Source organism: Notamacropus eugenii, chromosome 3 (assembly GCF_028372415.1).
Source record: "Notamacropus eugenii isolate mMacEug1 chromosome 3, mMacEug1.pri_v2, whole genome shotgun sequence".
In the NCBI taxonomy this organism is placed as follows: Eukaryota; Metazoa; Chordata; class Mammalia; order Diprotodontia; family Macropodidae; genus Notamacropus; species Notamacropus eugenii.
The window spans coordinates 76,063,636-76,080,199 of record NC_092874.1 but is presented as its reverse complement, the minus strand read 5'-3'; the positions used below and the strand labels follow the sequence as shown (position 1 = coordinate 76,080,199).

The 16,564-nt window shown below is 38.3% G+C and overlaps 1 long non-coding RNA gene across 2 annotated transcripts in view; it reads right to left on the bottom strand.

Moving 5' to 3' along the window:
- LOC140532899 (uncharacterized) overlaps window positions 1-16,564 on the bottom strand; it is a 125,189-nt gene that overhangs the window by 43,688 nt on the left and 64,937 nt on the right. For both annotated transcript variants that reach the window (XR_011976728.1, XR_011976727.1), the window contains exon 2: window positions 15,328-15,453. This is a non-coding gene — a long non-coding RNA (uncharacterized lncRNA). The remainder of the gene's footprint in view (window positions 1-15,327; window positions 15,454-16,564) is intronic.

Genomic DNA, 16,564 nt, shown 5'->3' with positions numbered 1-16,564 from the left:
GACTTTTTTAAAGTTTAAAATTTTTAGTTTTAGGTTAAGGCTTAAAATTGTACTAAGACTTTTGAGGCATCCTGCATAATGGCTTACAAGTTAGAAAGTGTTTTACATATATTATTTCATTTGGGAGCTTTGCAAAAAGCATATAAGGTATGTAGTACCACCACTATTGCTCTCATCTCACAAATGAGAAAATAGAGACTCAGAGAAATATATTGATTTATCTAAGGTTCAACTAACTAGTCAGTGGTTCAAGTAGATGAATCCCCCAGTCTCTCCTTCAGGCACCTTTTCTTCATTCCCATTGATACACACATCCTAATCCAAGAAGCCTATATATTTACCTTCCCTACCTTCCCTAGGCCTAAAGCCTAGTAAGGTGAAATATTACCCTTCCCAGAAGCATTTGACTTTTACTTGAAGGGAAGTCTCTTTTTGACCTGTCAAAAAATTCTAATTGTAGAATGTCATCATCAGTGACCTAGGATCGGTACAGCAGAAAAACATCTACTTTGGTGTTTTATATGTAGTAGGAGCTTAATAAATGTTTGTCAAATTGAGATGAGCCTCTTGAACCAAGACTTGGAAAACATGAATTCTAGCTCAGGTTTTCTACTGGTTAGCTGTGAATATAGGCAAATGACTTCACCTCTGTGTTCCTCAATTCTCATTTATACACAGAAGGGACTGGATGATGTGACTTCTAAGTTCCTTTCTGACTACAAAATTTATTCTAAGATTCTAAAGGAGGAGCAGACCTCAACTGGACACATGTTGCCTACTGATAAAGTCTCCTTGAATTGCTGTGGCATAGATGCTCAGGTAGTAACCACAGGTTTGTTGAGTGATGTTACGTTGCCATTGCATCTGTTAGAGTATAATCTAGAAGTAAGAAAATGAAAAGCAAGGTAGCTAAAAAACAGCAATGTTGAGTACTGATGAACATTTCCAAGCCCCATCATTGTCCCTCCTCAAGCCATGTGAAAACGGAGAGCAGTAAAAAAATGAGGAAAACTGACCTGAAAGAATTCAAAATGAGCTGATGTTTTATAAGGACAGTCATTGAACATCTCATGCCACAGCGAGGGCAAGTCTCAAACAGTAAGTGGCAAACCTCAAAGCCAAAAAAAGGCATTCACCTATTGGTGTTGAAGTGATTTAGCTACACTGATGCCCATAAACAGCAGCAGATAGATCAGCTTGCTTCCTGGTCACCATTTTTCCTAGAGACCCTTCAGAACACCAATTCAGAAATGGACAAAGAGCTTTTTGCAAAACTCCTGCTTGGAGGCTCCTAGCAAGCATCCTCAGAGTTTTCTCCCAATGCCACTGTCTTCCTTCATATCAGTTCCTTTTCCTTTCCCCTTTTTTTCTTCTAAATTTAGGAAAGTAGCACTGAAATTTTACAAGGCACAGAGATCACTTCCTGTCAAGTGCCCTGCTGTGGAGCCCAGCAGAGAGAAAATATCCCAGTCTATTGAAGAACATCACTCTCTCCCTCCAGGGACTTTTCATACTAGATTCTCTGGTTCTAGAGAAGACAGTTCTTACTGTGTTTTCTTTAAACTCTCTGAGGGCAAGTAGCCCAAGAAAAGAAGTCTGATGACTGTTAGAAGTGATGATACATTTTCAAATTGCTGTTATATAGTTTTATAGCAGTAAATGTACTTTTTACAGTTCATCATAATATTTTTTAAGTGAACTAGTACATTCTGTGATTCTCATTGTCTGTTCCCATTAACAAGGCTCACACAGTCCCTTTTTTCGGAGTAAGAAACAAACAAATGGAAATAAACAGTGATGAAAACACATTAATCCAGTCATAATCTCTCCTCTGCCATCCTCCACTCCCAGTGACTTGGGCCCAGGTGCCAAAGTGGCTAAGGTGACAGGGTCCATGTATAATGATGCTGGCAGCTTCCAAGATGCCTCTGGGATCTGTCACATTGTTCGGCTGCTCATTGGCCGCCCCAGCTGCCTTGTTTCTTTGAATGCCGTTTCCTCTCCTCTCAGCTTGATTTCTTCACAATTTGCACATACTTTACCACTCATGAATAATGCCCCCATTCAAATCTATCCCTGGATACAGTATATTTTGGAAGCCACTTAGATGGCAAAGGTGAGTGATTTGCCCAAGCTTGGATTTATTTTCTGAATCCCACTTCCCACTGGTTTTCTAAACGCCACCTCCTGATTCACAGGCTTTGTCTCATTGTCATACCATTATCATTTAGCATGTATCAAGCGTGCACAGTGTGCTGGTGTACAGCAAATGAATAAAAACATAATGTCCCTGCCAAGTTGATTTATCATTTAAACAGAGCAAGTAAGAAAAGAAACAAACAGCAGGAGAAGAGGTACAATCCACGTTGAGGTTATACCACTGGTAAAACCAGGCCAATTTTCTTTGTTACATGCTTTAGACACCTCCCACAGGCAGCTGCTTTTCTGAGGGAGTTGATGTTGGAAAGAGCTTTCTGGGATTTTCTTTCTGGAACAGGGTTACCTGACACAAAAGCCCTGGCCCAGGGCCCCATGGTGGTACACAGGTGATGCCCAGGGTTCACAAGCTCTGTGAGGAGCCATGATATCTGTAAGTTCTCTCACCTGTAAAACTGGGGTAGTAACAACACCAAACTCTCAGGCTTGTGGTGAAGAAAACGAGACGCTATTTTTAAGAAGTTTTGTAAATCTGTAAGTTCTGCTGCTGTTGTTTTTATTAGCTGGAAAGGTTGGCTTTTTTTTCCTATTTCCCTCCAGCCCCAGACCACCAGAACATGCTTCATCCACTCTAGCCAGCCAGTCACCAGGATACCACGCCTCAGCCAAACAGGCATCTTGTTATTGAACTATGCCCAGTTTCCAACCTTCCATCTTCTGCTTTTTATTCATTACTCTTGCTATTGGAAAGATCATGCTATTTTTTTTTTTTTTTTTTTTTGCCACATGCCTCCACTAAGAATAGCTGGGACTGCCTACCAGGGGTGAGGAACCTACAGCCTATAGGTCACATGTGGCTTTCTAAGTCCTCAAGTGTAGCCCTTTGACTGAATTCAAACCCAAAATATTTTGTTCTATGAAATTTGGATTCAGTCATAGGGCCACACTTGAGGACCTAGAGGGCCACATGTGGCCTCAAGGCTGCACGTTCTCTACCCCTGGTCTAGACCATGACTCCTTTCCCTGGCCCCCAGTGACTCTAAGTTAGGTTTATTCCCCAAGTACAATATAAGCTCCTTGGGGAAAGGAGGAACTATCATACTGTTATATTTCTATCCTTGGTAGCTAGCACAGTGCCTGGTAAATGTATTGGTCATTTAATAAATGTTTCACAATCGACTGGTTGATTTGGCTAGGTGAAAAAGTTTCTCCGTTGTCCAAGGACTACACTCCTAAATTTCATCTAGAGGCTCATGACCAAAAGATTGACCATAACATAATAAAAATTCTTTAATAATGACAAGCAATGAAATAGGTAAAATTATAAAATGGCTCTCATGCCTCTGATTCTGTGGAATGGAAGGAAAAGGGCTCAGAGGTTCGAAAGAATCACAAAATCCATAGACTTTTTGAAAATCTGAATTCATTCATAGGTATTATTAAAATGAGCTTTTAGTCCAATGATCAAAAAGCTGGTACACTGCTAAAGGAAAATCACAGACTTCAGTTGGTTTCATCATACATTCTAGGTTAAGGTGAAAAATAAAGATCCTGGGTTCTAGTTAGCCTCTGGCATTAATTGTGTCTTCTTGGGCAAGTCATTTCATTTCTAGGAGCCCTCCTTTCTCCTATCATTAAAATGAAGTTAAATAAAATAAAATCTCTAAGATTTCTTAGAGATCTAATGTTCTATGATTCTTTCATGTCATCTACACTTGGTGTAAACTGTAATGCTCAATACGAGATTAAGCAAACATATGGCAAGAAAATAATTGCAATTTACAAACCAAAATCTGTTGCAGAGGATGAAGTAAAGAAATTACATGAAAACTGAGTCAATGTTGAAACTCACTAACTTCATTGCTAATGTAGGTAACAAGAGAGGACGGGGGGAAAAAAGCTAGGAAAATTCAATTTCAGATCAAGAAATGAAATAAATGGTTCAAGGGATTATAGACAATTTAAAAAGGCTCATCCCTGTATAGCATGAAGAATTTTAAGAAAAGAGTCAGAAGACACTTGACATGGCTAGTACTAAATATGAGGAAGGAAAAGGAAATTTAATATATCTTAATTGATTAGAATTGGCCAATTATTAACATAGCAGTCATTTTGCAATTAGTTCTGAGCGCAATCAGATTATTAGCTGATTAGAAGCAAGACAAAAATCAATGACATTCATTCCAGATGGACAGGCCTGTTTTAAAAAGCTGTCAATTTTTTTTTAATGATAGACAAAAGTAAAGACCTAAACTCTTACAATCAACATTTCTTTGAGAATGAGAACGAAATGAGAAAACAAGAGCCCAGAAACTCCCTTAACCACCTTTGATCTCATTGTTACATGAAGAGACATAATAGTTAAGAATAATGCCGTTCTCCGTTACAAACTCATTGGCCAAGGATTACAGAACAAGATGACAAGTTGCAAGAAATATTACCTCAAAAATAAAAAACATGACAAGCAGCTGACAGAAAATCAAACTAAGATTCTCATGAGAACATTTGTCAGTGAAATAGAATGACAACAGGTAGACATGAAATGGGTGGATTTGCTATTTATTTATTTATTTCTATAATTATTCAATGTCACTGATGTTATTCAGAGAACTACTACCCTTGGTTTTCATTATCTGTTATGCTATTTGAGCAAATGACAAAAAGACAAAGACCAAAAAATTACCTTAATCCAACTAACTAAGAAATTTCTGCTGGAGGTGACAATTTTCAAAGTATACAGGGATTGATTATTAAGATCCTATATGTTTTAGCTACAAACTATGTGTAAGGTGTTGGGGATATAGAGATGGAAAAATTACACAGTCCCTTCCCTCAAGGAATCTAGTAGAATTATTTTATGACAGGTATATAAGATCCATATAATATAAAGGCATTATGAATGAGAAGGAAAGACCTAGACAGAATATTTTAAGAAAAATTGAGGAGGAAAAGAATATTTACAATAGAGTAGCTCAAGGAAGGTTCTATGAAGTAGGAAAAAATGTGATGAGCCTCAAGAGAAGAATTTTGATAAGCATAGGTGAAGTCCATTCTAAACATAGAACATAGCTTGGGTGAATGAATAAAGTCAAGAGATGGTAGATTGAGTCTACACAGTCAAAAAACTAGTAAGAACTGAACTCTACCTTGTAAGAAGTCTCACTAGGAAATTCCCTATTGGAGAATATGTAGATTATCTTTATTTATGAATACTATATTTGTTTTTGACACATACATCAAAGTAAGCTAATACTTTCCACTGCAAGGTCCTTCCATTCTTGAACCACTAAATGTGAAATTGGCAATCTAATGAAACCTTTTGATTCCTTCTCAGTTTTTAAATGAATAAAATAAACCATTACAAAGGGAACCATTTTGAAATAAAGATTAATTTTTTTCCCTTCCAAGTTCACATACCCCTTGAAATCTATAGGTACATAGATTCCAGGTTAAGAACTTCTGCCATAGAGAGTTTGCCTGCACAAGAACTATACTTTCCCAGGGCCATATAGCAAGTATGTCCTTGACCAGACTTTCGCCCAGCCCTTCTTATTTCCAAGGCTGGCCCTCTATCTATTGTACCATTTTACTTTTCTTACTTATTTAACATGGGCTTAAAAACTATCTTTTTTGTTTCTGATTGACAGTGTGTGAGCTTTGGAGCTAGCTTCCAGTCAAGGATAAAGGGATAAGACTTAAAGATGATGAAAGATTATCTTATTGGCTGCCAAGCTGAAGAAACTGGTGACTGGGTTTTTTAAACGAGGAAATAGCTTCTGGCTGACACCTCTTGCCTACCAACCTCCAAATGGCATCATGTGGCTCCATGTGGTTCTAAGTTCTAGTATTGACAACCACCTTTCTACTCTCCACATGGATCATGTCCTCAACTAGGCAAGCTTGGTCTGGGCCCCTAGTTATCTTGCCTCTTTTATGTTTGTTCTTTCCTGATCTTACAAATATCCCAAGGTGGACATGTCCAGGATTGAAGAGAATCCTGTGAGTTCAAAAGGTCTGGAGGTCCTGGCTTGGATCTGACTATTGACAAGGACAATCCTTCTGCATCAGAGAGGATATTCAACAAGGGAGTTGACCCAAGCTTGGCCTATTTTACCAACAGTATGTAGTAGGAGTTGTTTAGATAGTACCCAGCTAAGGTGAAATGTAAAATGCCTAATTAGCAGTTTTTCAAACTGATTTATCTCTGATGAAGTTTATCATTCATCCAGTGTGCTATACCACATTAAATTACTAAATTCTGTCTCATTAATGCACCCATGGCTTTTTTTTTTTTTAACATTTCACCCTTTTTGTGCATATCAGAATAAACTACCCAGTTCTGTACCTAATTCCTATTGTGCATTGAATATATGCCCTAGCCCCACTTTGGGGAAGTCTCTAGACATGAGCCATAAATAAAATTCTTCCCTGATCACTGGAGTGGGAGATTTAACAAGCTGAAGTATTAAAAAAGGGAGCATAATTACCCTAATTAGAGACAGGTTCTTTGCTCAAGACTTAACTTGGTTCATACCACATGACTATACAGAATATAGAGGGGCAAGTACCTCAACCTCCATGGGCCCAGCAATGTGGTTGAACCTTCTATGTTAATCATATCTCTTGCAAAGAGGCTTTTAAAATCCACTTGGAAAATAAGAAGAGTAAACCTATGAGTGTCCATGAGAGGTGCAAAGTAGGCCTTATATCAGCCAAGGGCTCACCAGAATAGCACTCTGGTACATCTTCAATACAAACCTAGAGAGGAGCTATTTTTAAACCTACCACTGACTTGGATGAGTTAGCACTGACTCAGTGCCTTGAAGCCCCACGGATGGAAGTTGTCAAATCCATTTTTACTTGTGAGGAAGCAAGCATGAAAGCACATTATGAGTCAGCAGTAGAGGGAGGCCCAAAGCTCTGCAGTTCCTCTAATGCCCCAAGGTCTTTTTTCTCCTAGTCATTAACTTGAGGATCTGAGTTGCCACAGGGCTGTGAATATGCAAAGGTTATCTTTAGCACCACTCCTCCTCCCTTTTGGGGATCCCTGCCAAGCCCTTCAGGTCTATGCATTTCCAATCTATTGAAGTGGGAATTCTCACACAATACTCAACATAGGACAGCCAGTCCTCAGATCCAATACTCTGGAACTTTCTCTTTTCATGTCAAATTGTCTTTCTCCCAATCTTTCCCTGCCCTGGTTTGCCCTAATTTGATAAATAAAAATTTCACATAACACCTTGCTTTGACTTCTGTGCACTTGTCCCATCCTTCCTTACATCTTAATTTAAAACCTTTTTCCAATCTGGCCCAGACTTTTTCAGTCTTATTACATATTACTCTCTGTGTGCTTCATATTCCAGGCAAACTGGCCAACTTCTGGAAATATTTTATCTCTTGTTTTCTGTGCCTTTGGAGAAAGTCTTACCCATGCCCAGAATTCACGTACTCTCTGCCTGATCTCTTAGAATTCCTAGATTTATTCAAGTCTCAGCTCCAGAGCTACTTCTTAAAGGAAATCCATCCTTATCCTTTCCATTGCCCCCTCCACTCACCTGAAATCATTTTTATTTTTTTTTACTACAAACGAGCAGCAATAGTCAGTCACTGTATCCACATCCTAGCAAGTTTGTGTATGAAACAGATAGGCAAGAATGTGAAGAAAACCTTAAGGTCATTGGTTTTCAGAAAGTCACTGATCTATCCCTCTGCTCCACCTCTGAACGCTAGGGATAGGGCGTGAGGGCTGGGGGAATACCAACTTGTTATCATTATTATGAAGATTTTGGGATTTATCCAAGTCAAAATTGAGTCCCTCTGCAATGGTAAACTCTACCTTCTCCTGAAAGTGCTACATTTCAAACAGCTAATCACCTGTTCTTGGCCTAAAGAAGCTGGCTCTCCAGAGAATCAGACAATGCACAAGAACAACAATAATTCCTAACATCGACGTAGTACTTTTTAATACTTGCAAAGCTTTCTACATATATTATCTCATTTTATATCCACAATAACCTTGTGATACAGTAGATGATATCATTATATTCATTTTACACAGATGAGGAAACAGAGTGAGATAAGTGGTTACTTTCCTAGGATCACACAACTAATAAGTGGCTGAGGCAGGACTTCAAAGAGCGCAAACCTTCCTGACTTCACGGCCAGAAGTTCTATACTACCTAGCTGCGTAACATCCTGGACATTGCATAAAATGATTATATTTGTCACAATTGATATATCATTTCAATCATGTCAATCAAGTCTATCAATAGCACAAAATAACAATAAAATATTTCACAATAAAACATTGGCCAAGTAGCTGGGAGCCTACTCCTATTCTTGACCAGCCTTGACTACCCTTGACATCCCTAGCTAGAGGACTGATTCCAACTAGGAGTTCTTGAATATGCAGCTTGAATTTGTTTAGTTCCCCAAAGGATGCCTATTGAGTACTCAACCTCTATTTCCAAGAGGACCAGTCTTCATATTAAGAGGCAGAAACTCTGGACCTGGGACTCACATCATGGGAATAGATCTAGGTAGACACAGAAGAAGCAACTTCCCTACTTAGCCAAGATATACAATCTTGTCCACTAAATTGAATGTTGGATCTGGAGTCAGAAAGACTTGAGTTTAAATCTGGCTTCAGATATTTGTTAGTTATGTGACCCTGGGCAAATCACTTAACCACTGATACTTGTCAAACCCTTTGCAAACCTTAAAGCACTATGTTAATGGTGGCTATTATTGTCACTGGCAGATATCTCTAGCTGCAGCTAGCCCACTAGGAAGAAGGGCGAGTGGACTCAGAGACTAGTCAATCCTTGGAAGTGAGAAGTTTGCCATCAACCATTGTTACTTTGGCTTTCCTCTTTCAGAAACAGAGCATAGCATCTTGTTATGCCATTGCTGTCAAATCTCTTCCTTCCTCTAGTTCTCAGTCCTTCCTAAAATATGCTCCTCCGAATGTAAAGGGTGAAGTGTTGTATATGTGTGTATATACATACACACATATCTATACAAATATATATTATATATACACATGTATGTATGTGTACATATACGTACTATTTTATATACACACACATACACACACATATAGATATATAGATCACAATTCTTTGCTGAGAATAGCAGAAAGCTTAAAAAGAAAATACTTTTTTTCCCATGGCAATTAAAGTGAGGCATCTAACGGTACAGAAATATTCTTGGCTTGTTGCTTCTACAGCTTTGTACATAATATTTGCAGTATTGAAGAAATAAATACAAAACCACTTTGCTTCAAAGATCTCATGCCTAATGCCTTGTCCTTCAAAGACTGTGTAAGGATAATTTGGGAGGTAGGCATTACCAAGAACATGGCATTTTTCAATACGAGATAATTATCATTTTGTACTCCAAAATCAAAAGCAGTTCTGGGAAACTATTTTTGAAGGAAAACTATTATTATTTTTATTATTATTATTATTACCACCATCATAAATTTTCCTTAAGATCTTTAAAATGTTAAGCTCCTGGGCATACACACAACAGCAACAAAGCATCCCAAAGGGAACTCTTTGCTGTCGACTAGCACTGTATTTGTAGAGTACAACTTCTCCAGGGACTGGCTTCACCTGCTGTCTATTTCAACCATGTTTTAGTTTTATTTTTAGTTCACTACTTAAATTATACATATATGTGTGTATGTTTTATGTAGGTATATATACATGTGTGTACATATATATGCATATGCAGGTGCATATGTGTATGTGTGTATATCATATATAATATACATATATATTTACATATATATATATATATATACATACATATAGAATGCAATAAGTGTTTCTTAAAGACCTGCTTTGTACTAGGTGGAGGGGTAGGAAGAGATGGATAGAAAATTGACCTCTGAGCCAGAAAGAGTTGGGTTCAAGTTGAGCCACTGTAATAAATTCTATGTGTGATCCTGGAAATTCAAATCAGTTCTCAGTGCCTTAGACCATTCCAAGTTTATATGTTACAGAACAGGTACTGATCTATATTGGAAGAGGAAGTTTCCTCTCTGGAAATTCTCTATACCAGTGAGATCATCGATCCAGGATTTAAAGTTATATCTATAGTTTTTGGTATAGGAAGCAGCAGATGCTATAAGACAAAAATGAAGTGTCTTTATGGGGGAGGGGGCAGGGTATGTAGCCAGGTATTTTCATTTAGGAATAAGTTTTTTGGGGTTTCTAGTGCTTTTATGGCCTGGAGATAAGACTGTGTTCTTGAAGATTATGGAAAGAAAGGATAAGCCCCCTGCTACTGTGCTCAGCATGTAGCTCACTACCAGTAGGTTTATGATCACATGTGTAGGTGTGCTAAGGGGCAGGGGCAGTGAGAATGCAGAGAATGTCATAAAACAAAAAGTCCTTTAGAATGTAGCTCATCGGTCACTGCATTTGTTTCAGAAGTTTGGATTGTACAATACTACATCCCCCTAAAGCAGGACACATCTCTAATGGAACACCAGTGATACTTGTAGATTAATGCCTGATGATTAGCCCACCATTATATGACCAAATTTCCTTTGTATTTTGTGAATATCACAATGTTTTCCTCAATTTTATGAAGTGTACATTGTCTTTGTTCCCTTTGATAATATTTCAGGAAAAGTCTTATTGAGTAACCATCGACAAAAGAAAAAAAAGCATGCACAAAACTATAATTGCAATGTGGCTTTCTAGAGAGAGTAGCTAAAAAGGTAACAATTGCTCCCACACTGCTTAGCCAGAAAGGTCATTCCCCTTTAATTCTTATCCAGGGATGTAACTTCATGAAATGAAAGGTCCAACAAGTTTAGTTTGAACTGAAGCAACTGCAGATTCTGAATCTCATCCTGCCCAGAAGCGATAGAAGAAATCTAACTACTACCAAGATTATGAATTCCATTTACCATACTCCTGATCTGGAGAAGAAAGTGAGGCTGGTGACCTACTACAGCCCCCCTTCACTCAAATCAAAGTCAACTACAGAGCATGTCATCATTTCCCAGATGTCATGGTCCTCTTTGAAAATGAAGGACAAACACAACAACGAAACAATGACAAGCATTCATTCCACTTCTACATTAAAAGCTTCATCACTGTGGAATTCACTACCCCCAGAGGTAGCCCATCCAATTTCTGGACAACACTGTGTTAAACTGTTTCTTTCCTCTTGAGCTAAAAATCTGTCTTCCTGTAACTTCTACCCATTGGTCCTAGCTCTGATTTCTAGGGTTTAGCAGAATAAGCCTAATTCATCTTCCACATAACAACCCTTCATATACTTGGAAAATACTATGATATCACTACCAAGTTTTAGCTTCACTAGACCAAACAAGCCAATTCCAACAACTAAACTATATGCCAATTTCCAGGCCCCTCCTCATTTTGACTGCCTTTCTCTGGACTTGCTTTACTTTGTCAATGTCTTTTCTAAAATGGACCACCCAGAAATTGACACAAGATTCCAGATGGGGCCTGAACAAGACAGCATAGAAGATAATTATCTCCCTCCTATCTGACACTATTAACAATAATAAATATGTATTAAGCACCCACTAAATTCAATTCACTGTGCCAGGGGCTGAGAATACAAAGATAATAAGTTATATGATCCCTGCTTTGGGTGAACTTTCAATCTAATAAGGAAAACAAATATAGAAGTAAATATGATATGAGGCAAAATGTGATAAAACAGAAGAGTTCTGGACAAAGAGCTATAAGGGATTTTAAGAGGGAGAGATCACTTTCAGCTGGGAGGATGAGGAATGCATCCTCAGGGGACGATACTTTAGCTGGGTCTTAAAAGAATAAGATTTTGACAGGTAGAGTTATGGGTAGAATACACTCCAGACGTAAAGAAAAAAGTTGGGTGAATGCATAGGAGCAAGAGAAAGCAGGATGAGATCAGAAAAGTGCTATATTGCAGTTCAACTGAAAAGGAGAGTACATGGAGAATAGCCTACGATCCCATTGACATTTAGAGGTGCCACGTCCCACAGCAGATTCATTTTCAGCTTTCAGTCCACTAGAGCACGTTCATCTTTTTGACATGAGCTGTTTCCGACCAACATCTTCTCCCATCTACCATTTTCTAATATGACCCTGTCTTTTTTGGACTGAATATACTGGATTGAATCAGTCTACGATAAAAGCCTATCAAGATACTGTAGAACCTGATTCTTTCATCTAATTAGTCCAAGATTTTATTCATTTAAGTGTCATATGTATCATCAATCATTCATTCAATTGCATTGGTAAAAATCCCACCAAATTGTGTAGAAATTCATATTTCATTTTTTTAGAAAAACTTCATACAATTGAAGACTGGAAACTATCAATATGAAAGCTAAGAGCTGCTTCCGTGCCCAACACAAATATCCCATATGAAGCCCAGGTCTAACTATTTATACATTTCACTAGAAAGTCAAATAGAGAATGTAGAAATACTATCCTTGGAAATGTTTTTGACTTCTTGGCCTCTAGTGCTGCTTTCCTTGGTGTCCATGGTATTTGTATTATGACTAATCATTTTCACAAGAGAATTCAAATTAATAAACAATTCTTACTCATCTCCAATGAAAGGACTGAGGCAAAGAAGAAGGAGTTATAAGTATTCTCTGGAGAGGCAGCATGACATGGAGGACCAAGTGCTACCCTCAGAATCAGTAAGATCTGGGTTCAGGTCTTGACTAACAATAGCTTTGAGTCTGTGGGGGATGGCAGTACCTCAAGGGAATCCTTTAAGACTACAAAATACAGATAAATTGTCAGTCTACTTCAGGACAGGAAGTTTCCACACTAGATGCTCCTTATGATTCTAAAGTTATAGGTGTGAACCCTCCCCCTAAAAATAACCTCTGACTAGTATTCCTATTCTATATATTTGATACTTTTCTGGTCTTGGTTCTGTTCTGAAAAGGTTGTATTTGAAACCAAGCAATATAAAATTGTTCTAAAACTAGAATTTCATATCAGGAGTACTCTTTCTATATGTGTTCTGAAGTAGAACACTGCTAAATTTATCGGTTTGATGTTTGGTAAAAACTTGGTGTATGGTTATATAATATTCATCATGAATATTATGTACATATTCATATTCAAGAGGGAATGAAAGAAATATTTTGAGTAGAGTTTACTTTTCTTCTGTGAACTATTCACAGAGGAACAAGGATTCTGGGTGGTATGATAACCATCATTTATGATTTAATCCATGTGGATATTCTCTTCCTAGAAGCAAATTGTAGATTTTTTTACACCTTTAGTAGATGATCTTCATGAATTCCCATGTCCAGGGAAATTCAGTTGCCAACCTTGTAGTGATTATTCTCTGAGCTTAGCTGGCTGACCCTCAGATGATGGACTCAGTGGTTGCTTCAAGATCTGTATTCAAAGATTTTCCAGCTTTGTGGAACATGCCAGCATTGATATCCTTTCATCAAAGTCTTTAGGACCACAGAGTCACCTCCATATCATATTAAAGTACAAGAGGACTGATCATATCACTGGAGTCATCATCATTAACATCAAAGAGCAGCTATGAAAGGTCTAATTGAGCACGGCATTTTAATTACAGAGGATACCAACAGAACTTTGGCTTATAGAAATCACTTGTTGTATGTATGATGGAAAAAATCTATGAATCTGAGAAGGATTTAACTTTATATATTTTGAAGGCATGTTCAACCTCAAGGGATTTGTACTGTAAGATTTTCTGGATGGCAAGATACGAGATGAGAAGGGGAAAGGGGGGAGGGGGACACATTCTCTTGCAGGCAAACATACACACCACTGCCTAATACTAAAATATAGATATGCACATATCTATATTTCACTGAAATAAATCCCTATAATGAAGGCACTTCCCCCCAGAGACTGGCATATTTAATTAGTATGGATTTTTTATATACAACTTGGCTCACCAAGATAGCCTCAAGAGATGAGCATCTCATTATGTGAGGGCCCAAGAGATATAGCAGCCAATCTTATTCCAGCAGACAGTACAATGAAGAGCAATGCACAGGACAGCCTGTCTCCAACAGAGATAGAGAGCACAGACTCTACTGCTGCAGCTCATTTCCCCAGGCAGGTTCTTAGAGCCCAGCCAATGTCTCTCATTCAGGGCAGCTGTTAGTTGATTTCAGTGGTTTGGAGCTACAGCTCTGAAAACCAGCTTTGCAGTCATTTTCCTCCAGTAAATGAACAGACCACATGCAGGCAAGGGCATGGTCCTTACCCACATCGGCTAACTCACAATAATAAATTTATTGGATAGATAATGTGCAATCCCTTTAAATTAAATATTTTGTGTAGTCATATATAAATGAAACAAAAAAATTAGTTCATGTATTCTTCTTGATAAATTCTCATTTTTGGTCTGCTTTCACATAAAGTATAAAGTCCTGGACCAAAGGCACAATATAAGATTGGGGGTGAGGGAATGGTGTTATATGGGCAAAGTGCAATTCACATTTTGTGAAATACTAAGGAGTCCTGTTAGATAAAAGACTACATTTGAGTCAGTTGTGAGGTGTGGCAGCCCAGAGAATTAATGTGATCTCATTCTCAGTCTGGACTCTATACATTATGTTTTTCAGCTAAATTGGAAGGCACTTCATTACTTGTGGGAGAAAAAGGAGAAAAGAAAGGGAACCCTAGAGGTAAAGAGGGATTTTTCCTTCCATGCCCCAAACAGACCACTTTTGAGAACCTTGTGGTTTCAACTATACTTCAGCATGAAAAACGAGAATGGAGAAATGTGCCAAGCACTCATGCTTTGGGGAAAAATAATTCAGATAATGGAAATCTGTGCTAATAAATTATTAAATAAAATGGTACACAGATACAAGTCTCTTTATGTCGAAGGGAACATTTCAAAATTTAGTTTCTTTCTCCTTCTACACCAACAGCTACACCAACCCCACCATTGTGGTTTTTCAGTTACACTAATTCAAGCATGTGAAAATACCCTTCTAAAGTGAATCAGCAGCTAGATTCCAAGAATTCCACATGAAATCACAGAGTTTTCTATGGTACAGTCAGACTAACACTGTTTGTTTATACCTATTCTGCAAGAGGATTTATACAGACTATGTCTACCTGCGTAGCCAGATGGGTTTTCTGGACTGACTCCTCAGGTTATAAGCCAGTTACTTACCTAAAATAGACTCATCTTCTCATTAAAAGGATGAAATCGGGTGTATGAAGAGATAATTGAATCTGTTTTCTTGTATAACATGTATCGTGAATGAGTAACCAGTCATTTCCAATGAAAAATGATCATCTATATAAAAGAGAATAATACATAAGAGAAATTAAAAACAGTACTAAGTTTGCCAGGGTCCTTCTTGTCTCTCATTGAGTGAACATCCCCAATAGCCATTAGCTGTTCCATGTGGGGTTGGTTTTAGGGAGTGACATTCTCCTAAGGCTTGCCAAATCGACCATGTGTTATTTAGAGAAATGGAATTAGAAACTTTCTAGGGTTTAGCAGAAAGACAGAGAGCACACGCTAAGAGAAGTGAATAGGCAGCTCCCGAAAAAAACTGAAAGTAAAGCAAACTCCCTCGCAGGGTTCATTATGCCTCTCGAGCTGTTGATAGTAAAGTTAATTTTTAAATGCTTTGAGGTGATTAAGAAGCCGGGCATCACTCTAAATGTAAATAAGTCCCATTTCATTTCCTCACTGCCAGCTCTGATTGTGGCAGTCACCAGCTACTTAGCCTGCTGATAAATTTCAGATCCATAGTCTAGTTCATAATTAACCCTGTCTTCTTATGAAGTCAAAGCCAAGCAAGCCCATTTGTAAATACATGCACACCCAGAGACCTCAGGCTTGACAGGTTCACTAGGGAAAAGTTGGCTCCTTCTGACACATGATAGAGAACGGCATTAAGATCTGAAAGGCTTGTTGTGTTGATGATGGATTGCTGACCAAATATTTGGTGGGCGAGGGTGTCATTTCCCTCAACAACAGACAAATCTGCAAAATAATTTGAGAGGGCAGGCTAGAAATGGAATTTTGGTCCTTTTTCTGATAACGAGATTTCCAACCCTTTAACTTACAGTTTCTGGAAGGAGCACCATGAATTATTTATTCCTTCCTCACTCCCTGGTTCTCTCTCTCTCTCTCTCTCTCTCTCTCTCTCTCTCTCTCTCTCTCTCTCTCTCTTTCTCTCTCTCTCTCTTTCTCCTTCTCTCTCTCTCTCTCTCTCTTCTCTCTCTCTCTTTCTCCTTCCCTCCCCTCTCTCTCTCTCTCTCCTTCTCTCTCTCTCTCCTCTCCTCTCTCTCCTCTCTCACCTCTCTCTCTCTCTCTCTCTCTCTCTCTCTCTCTCTCTCTCTCTCTCTCTCTCTCTCTCTCTCTCTCTCTCTCTCTCTCTCTCTCCTCAGAGCAG